Source organism: Microtus ochrogaster, chromosome 8 (genome assembly GCF_000317375.1).
Source record: "Microtus ochrogaster isolate Prairie Vole_2 chromosome 8, MicOch1.0, whole genome shotgun sequence".
NCBI classification, from domain to species: domain Eukaryota; kingdom Metazoa; phylum Chordata; class Mammalia; order Rodentia; family Cricetidae; genus Microtus; species Microtus ochrogaster.
This window is the reverse complement of record NC_022015.1, coordinates 33486666-33494303: the sequence shown is the minus strand read 5'-3', so window position 1 is coordinate 33494303 and position 7638 is coordinate 33486666. Positions and strand designations below refer to the sequence as shown.

At 41.6% G+C, this 7638-nt stretch overlaps 2 protein-coding genes across 2 annotated transcripts in view; both read left to right on the top strand.

The window, feature by feature from the left end:
* Positions 1-6603: 6603 nt before the first annotated feature.
* Syce1 (synaptonemal complex central element protein 1) overlaps positions 6604-7638 on the top strand; it is a 39272-nt gene continuing 38237 nt past the window's right edge. Inside the window, exon 1 of the mRNA XM_026781481.1 lies at positions 6604-6660. The gene's annotated coding sequence lies outside the window, so the exon portion shown is untranslated. The remainder of the gene's footprint in view (positions 6661-7638) is intronic.
* The window catches only part of LOC101994278 (zinc finger protein 888-like), a 34509-nt gene continuing 33485 nt past the window's right edge, over positions 6615-7638 (top strand). Inside the window, exon 1 of the mRNA XM_026781480.1 lies at positions 6615-6660. The gene's annotated coding sequence lies outside the window, so the exon portion shown is untranslated. The remainder of the gene's footprint in view (positions 6661-7638) is intronic.

The following is a 7638-nucleotide window of genomic DNA, read 5'->3' as shown; positions in this document are numbered from 1 at the left end:
AGCAAATTAACAGAACACCTGAAAGCTCTAGAACAAAAAGAAGCAAACTTACCCAGAAGGACTAGACAACAGGAAATATTCAAACTGAGAGCTGAAATCAACCAAATAGAAGCAGAAAACAATACAAAGAATGAGACAAAGAGTTGGTTCTTCCGGAAAATCAACAAAATAGACAAACCTGTATCCAAACTAACCAAAAAGCAGAGAAAGAATAACCAAATTAACAAAATCGGGAAATAAAAAGGGTCATAACAACAGACACGGAACAGACATGTAAGAAATCCAGAGAATCACCAGGTCATACTGCAAAAACCTGTACTCCACAAAATTGGAAAACTTAAAGGAAATGGACAATTTTCTGGAGAAATATTGCATGCCAAAATTAAATCAAGACCAGAGAAGCAAATTAAATAGACCTATAATTGCTAAGGAAAGAGAGTCATCAAAAAAACAAAACAAAACAAAACAAAACAAAACAAAACAAAACAAAACACCCAGGACCAGATGGCTTCAGTGCAGAATTCTACCAGAATTTCAAAGAAGGGCTAATACCAATACTCCTCAAATTATTCCAAATGATAGAAATGGAAGGAACACTGCCAAACTCTTTTTACAATGCTACAGTTACCCTGATACCCAAACTACACATAGACACCTAAGAAAGAGAATTACAGACTAATCTCCCTCATGAACATTGATGTAAAAATACTCTAATAAAATACTGGCAAACCAGCTGAGAGGTGGTGGTGCACGCCTTTAATCCTAGCATTCTGGAGGCAGAGTAGGTGGATCTTTGTGAGTTCAAGGCCAGCCTGGTCTACAAGAGCTAGTTCCAGTACAGGCTCCAAAGCTACAGAGAAACCCTGTCTCATAAAACCAAAACCAAAACCAAAGGAAAAAAAAAAAAGAAAAAGAAAAAAAATACTGGCAAACCAAATCCAAGAACACCATTAGAAAAATTATCCACCATGACCAAGTAGGCTTCATCCTACAGATGCAGGAATGGTTTAAAAATCTGTCAATATAATCCACCATATAAACAAACTGAAAGAACCTTATGAGAAGGGGGTTAAACATGGTTGGTTCTCACCAGGGAAGGAATTTTCACTGCACTGTCTTATATGTGGAATCTAAAATGTTGGCTGTATACTACTCTCTGCTACAGTTTATTGGAGTTCAGAGAGAGTTGGCAGGGTGGAGGGAAATGTTGATTATTTTGGTAGATGAACAAGAGATTCTGCTGTGTTATTCCACATTAAAGTAACTGCATGCAACCATCATGCAGTATGAACATCAGGAAGCTTGAAGAGCTTTGGAGGCTTTCACGGCAAATATAATATTTAAAGGGATGTGATTAACATGTGTCTTAGTTAGGGTTTTTTTTTTTTTCTGTGAAGACACCATGAGCACAGCCGCTCTTATAAAAATATTTACATTGGTTGGCTTACAGTTTCAGAGGTTCAGTTTATTATCATAAAATGGGGTGCTGGAGCTGAGAATGCTACACTTTGCAGGCAACCAGAAGTCAACTGATACACTTGGTGGTATCCCGAGCATAGGAAGCCTCAAAGCCCACCTCCACAGTGACACACTTCCTCCAACAAGGCCATTCCCACTCCAACAAAGCCATTCCTCCTAATAGTACCTCTCTCTATGAGATTATGGGGCCTACAGATTCAAACTACCACAACATGATTTTACACTACGTAGTGTAGATACATCTCAAAACATTACATGCTAGTCTGGCAGTGGTGGTATGTTGTCTGAGTTTTCTGTCCTGCCTGGTTCCCGCAATTGTTAAGTCCCAAAGAAATCACACAGTGGTCTACATTAGTTATAAACTGATTGGTCCATTAGCTTAGGCTTCTTATTAACTCTTATAACTTATATTAACCCATTATTGTCTATGTTAGCCACATGGCTTGGTACCTTTTTCAGTGAGGCAGTCATATCTTGCTTCTTCTGTGGCAGGCTCACAACTGCAGAAAGAGCGTCTTTCTTCATAGAATTCTCCTGTTCTCATTGACCATCCTCTACTTCCTGTCTGGTTGTCCTGCCTATACTTCTTGCCTGGCTATTCACCAATCAGTGAATCAATTTATTTAAAATATAATTGACAGAATATAATTTTCCCACACCACTTCCCTCTCTTTTTTTTTAAATAACAAGAACTCTGAGTCTAATATCTTTTGTTTAGCTTTTCTCCTGACCATTAGTCATAACAACTTGTTACCAACATTCTAAACAAAGGAAAATATAGTCCATAGTCCATTTTTTTTGGGGGGGGGGAATGTGGGCATAGTTTTCCAGGCAACTTCCTGCTGGTTGGGGGCGCTGATAATCTTATGGGGACCTAAAGAAAATTTAGAAATATGATCAAGTCCTGACTGGAGTATCCTGTGAGGCTTGATCATATCAGGCCACATTTTGAATCTGTTCTGGATGTAGAACTCAGATGTCTGAGCCATCTGTTCCTACCAGAGATTTCTCAGGTGGTCTTCCTTGATCAAACTTGATTTTTCTTAACTCAGAATGAATCCACAGCCTCTCATTTCCTGTAGAAATAAAAGCAAATCCTCTTATCCAAATTAACATACATTTTGACTTCAATTTTGAAGTCATGGTATTTTTAAAATACCTATTTTGGACTGATGCAGCAGCATTTATAAACAAATATTTTTTAGCAGCTGTTGCTCCTTCCTCAGCATTTAAACAATTCAAAGAGAGCATAATAACATATAGTATCAAGATTCTCTGTGTATGTTTCATCTTTATGTGGCTATATTTTAACTTCTATTTATTTTTAATTTTTGGTTTTTGAGATGGGGTTTCTCTGTGTATGTTTGGCTGTCTTGGAACTCCCACCATAGACCAGGTTGTCCTTGAACTCACAGAGATCTGCCTTCCTCTGCCTCCAAAGTGCTGGGATTAAAGGCGTGTGCCACCACACCCAACTATTCTCTTTCTCCTTTTTTTTTTTTTAAAAAAAGGGCTTTAATCTTTTTTCTCTCCCAAGTCTGCATATATTTTTAACAGACAGTAAAACATTTAGAGGTTTTGTCTTTGAATCTCTCTTTAACTGTATCTCCCTCTTTCTCTCTTTTTTAAAAAAGGTTTATTTATTTATTACATATACAGTGTTCTGCTTGCATGTATACTGCAGGCCAGAAGAGGCCACCAGATATCATTACAGATGGTTGTGAGCCACCATGTGGTTGCTGGGAATTGAACTCAGGACCTCTTGAAGAGGAGTCAGTGCTCTTAACCTCTGAGCCATCTCTCCAGCCCCTCTCTTTCTCTTTTAACACATGAGTCTTTAATTTGCAGAGTCTGATTGTGAGCCTAGCCTTTAATGGCTTAGCTATCCCTCCAGGCCAGGCTCCAAAGCTACAGAAAACCCCGACAACAAATGGTGCCCAATGTGTGGATGACTGCATCCACATAAAGCCTGACAGAGCTTGGGAAGTAATTCTAGACAAAAAAGAATAGAGTTAAGCACAGCTTAACTTATTGATAGCAGCATTTTTTCAGGTGGGTTCTGTTTGCTAGAGACAAATGTATCTCATTTAAGAGAGGCTTTCTGACTCGGCTTTAGCTGTAAAACCTTGCAGCTCTTTTAAAAGGCCCTGCCATGAAACACTTAAATGTTGTTGTCAGCCATAGCAGGAAACAAACTGCACCATTTTATAATGCCGGCTTTCTGGGCCATCCTTCCAGGGCAAACTCTGACTCTTTCAAGCAGGCAATCTAACTAAGGAGCATTTGAGTGTGGTTTGTGAGCACACTGCTGGAGCTTGCTTGCTGGCAGGAACCTTGAAACACTGTAGAGTTGTGGCAATAAACATGGCTCTGGCCAGTACAGCTGCTAAGAGGCTGGAATCTCAGAAAGCTAAGGAATGTGCTGGATCCAGTCAAAGCCATAGCTTTAATCCTACCCATATTGCTTAGCAAATTAAAGAGCCATGGAGAGAGAGAGAGAGAGAGAGAGAGAGAGAAGAGATTCAAAGATGAAGAAAACCTCTAAATGTTTTACAGTATGTTAAAAATATATGCAGACTTGGGAGAGAAAAGAAAAAGGTTAAAATCCTTAAAAGAGAGAGAGAGAGAGTAGTTGGGTATGGTGGCACACACCTTTAATCCCCATACTTGGGAGACAGAGACAGGCAGACCCATCACCCAAGTGTGGGGATTAAAGGCATGTGTGTCACCATACCTAACTACTCTCTTTAACCTTTTTCTTTTCTTTCCCAAGTCTGCATATAGTGGTACATGTCTTTAATCCCAGCATTTTGGAGGTAGAGGCAGGAGGATCTCAGAGTTTGAGGAAGTCTGGTCTACAGAGTGAGATTCAGGACAGCCAAAGCTACACACTAAGAAACCCTGTCTTGAAATCCAAAAGTCAAACCAAACCAAACCAAACTAAACCAAAAATCCCTAAACTAGCATTACATGCTATCTCACTAATATGTATGCTTTTCATGTATCAGTTAAAAATATACTTGAAAAGTATATTTCAAGTTGGGTTTCTAGGTGGTGTCACTGTTTGGGAAGGATTGGGAGGTGTGGCCTTGTGGAAGGTGTATCACTGAACATAAGGTTTCTGTCATTCCCAGTTAGCCCTCTCAGCCTTATGGTTGTGTCTCATGGTGTAGACTCTCAGCCAGTACTGCAGCACCACACCTAACCTGCATGCTGCCATGCTCACCGCCAGGATGGTCATGGACTCTAGTCCTCTGGAACCATGAACTCAAAATGAAATGATTTATTTTATAAGTTGCCTTGGTCATGGTGTTCTGTCATGGGAATAGAAGAGTAACTAAGACACCATCTAAACTAAGCATTAATGGGTTAGAACCTTTTTTTTTTAGAACTAATTTTCAAAACAGAACCTGGAGTCCCATCTTCTCCATATTTGTGGCATCATTTATTATTTATTTTTTCAGATAGTTGCTAACTTAATAGCTATGCAGTTATGTGTCACGTGGTTTTACCTTGACTCTATGAAGGTTATTTATTTTGAGCATCTTTTAAATTGATTGTTGGCAATTTGCCTGTCTCTTTCAATTTTAAAGATGTGAATAGTAGAAAATTTAAAATTTATTCTTGGGCCTCACATTTATGTATTTTGGACATTGTTGCCTTGAGGGATTGCTTCTCATTTCAAAGATTAAGTTGCTCCCCGACAAAACATGTACTCAGAAACTTCTTTTTCTCAAAAGCATTATTAAATTTTCACTGGGTCCACATGAAATAAATCAGACGAAAAGCCTGGCCGTTCTGCTTTCATTTTGTGTCCTTTACACATCTCCAGCCCCGATCTCCCAGTGGCACCTCTTTCTGAACTCCAGAAACTACAGGACTCATAAACACCTCCAAGGAATAAAAAATACTTCTAAGAAATTGGGGGCCTAGACGGACCATCCGCAAATGAGGGCATTTGAGGCTCCACAGAGAAGCAAGGGTCGTTGTGGAAACCAGATTGGTTCTCTGAGATCACTTTGCATAACCCAAACTGACCATCAGCCCAAGCACACTTGGTCAGGAATGATCAATTATACAGACCTGTAGTCTCCTGCCCCTATTCTTTCTCCAGTTAAAGCTGGATCTCACAAAGACAGACTTGGGGTTCATTGGAACCCTTTATTTATTACTTTTCTCCATGGGCACACAGATTGAATTCCTTATTTTTCTTATTTTTTTTGAGATTCTATCTTATGTGTATGGGTGTTCTACCTGTATGCACGTCTGTCTACCATTGCGTGCTCTTATTAGTGTCCGTGAGCCCTCATGCCGCTATGTGGGTGCAGGGAACGGAACTCCTGTCTTCTGGCGAGTGACCAGGGCTCCAGCCTTTGTTTTTACTTATGTGTGTGCACAGGGAGTATGTGCACTTGAGTGCAGTGCTGGAGGAGGCCAGAGAGCTGGCGTTGCAGGCAGTTGTAAGCCGCCTGGGTGCAAGGAACAGATCTCAGGCCCTCCGAAAGTCACTGCTCTTAACCATGGGAGTCATCTCTTTAACGGGTTTACTGGGACTGTGGCCTAGCATACCTAGACTGTTAGGGCTGGATTAGAGATTTGCCAAAACTCTAGTACTGGAAAAGTTACTTGAAATTTAAAGATTTATATCTTTAATTTAATTTTATATCTCTGAATCTATCATATTTGTGTGACTACTTACAGATATATAATTAATAAATTGATATGACTATGTAAGGTTAAATTAAAATGTCTTTTGATGGGCGAGGTCCTCCTGGTGGAAATTTTGCCTTAATATAGCCGCTGCCAGAAGCCCTGGGTTCAGTCCACCAAAACGGAACAAAACCATCAAAATCAAACCCAAACCAAACCAGATCAGCTGCAACCAAGAAACTGCCATTGCGGTCTCATTCAGTCACGGGCACGTGCCACTTGTCATCCTCAGCCGGAGGAATTGGATCAGAGGTGCTGTGTGACAACTGTCCAATCAGGAACGGAGTCAGAGTGGTGGGCAGGCTTTCAAAAATCTCGCGGGCTTTCGCTGGAACCAGACATCTTGGACTCCTCTGGGATCTTCTGGTTCTCTGCTGCAGAGGCACTGAGGTTCTGGGTGCCTTTTTCTCCCTGTAACTGTTCCCAGAGGCAGGCGTGGCGGGTCCGGGATACCTCGGAAGCCAGGAGATGGTGAGTATCCCCGCCTGGAGTCCTGACAGGACACGGGTCCTCAAGTCCGCCCTGGAGTTCGCTGATCCGAGTCTCCTGGGTTGCGGGTTGGGGCTGTGCAGACAGTGGGGAACCTGGGTCTCATCGTGTCCCGTCCCAGGGTGGTGCTGGGCAGGCAGTGGGGTCTCTGGCAGAGCTGTTAGTTGTCCGCTCTGCGTAGTGATCTCAGGTCCTGCTGAGCGAGTTGATCCTCGGGATCTCAGGAGCGGATCCCTATCCGGAGCGGATCTCTATCCGGAGCGAATCCCTATAGGCTTTCGTGAATTCCGTAGGCGGTTGTGCGGCAGGACAGATCCTGGAGCCAGAGTTGCCGCTCCCTGCCACTTTATTTTGCATAGCTGAACAGCATTAAAACCTCATTCTTTAGGTTAATGAGCTGCCTCTGGGATATTCCATTATAAAGTTAATTGCCTTTCTCTTTATCTTGTTATTTTTGTGGGTATAAACATGCACGGTGCATGCGGAGTGTCCGTGGAGGCCAGATGAGGGCATGGGTCTCCTGGAATAGGAGTGACAGCCTCCTGACATGGGCCTCCTGACATGGGCGCTGGGAACCAAACTCTGGTCCTCTGCAAGAGCAGCAAGTGATCGAAACTACTGAGCCATCATCTCTCTAGCTTGGGAATTTCTTAGATATCTTGCATAAGCCATCATAGTTGACACAAACTTCTAAAGTTCTCGTGTGTGTTTGCTTTGGGGAAGGCAATCTCTCACATTTACCGAGGTACTGGCTTTACTGGTGAAGGTCCTGAAGCAGATCTTAGCATGCAGGTTTTCATGGTAGTAATCTTCATGTCATGGATATACATTCTTTCCCTTGGATTTTGAGGAAAAAAAATCATATTTCCAAGTGTTTTAAAAATCTGAAATATAGAGCAAAACATATAGTAAATGAGGAATAGGAAAAAACTGAAGAAGTTGTAAGACTCAAATGTCAGC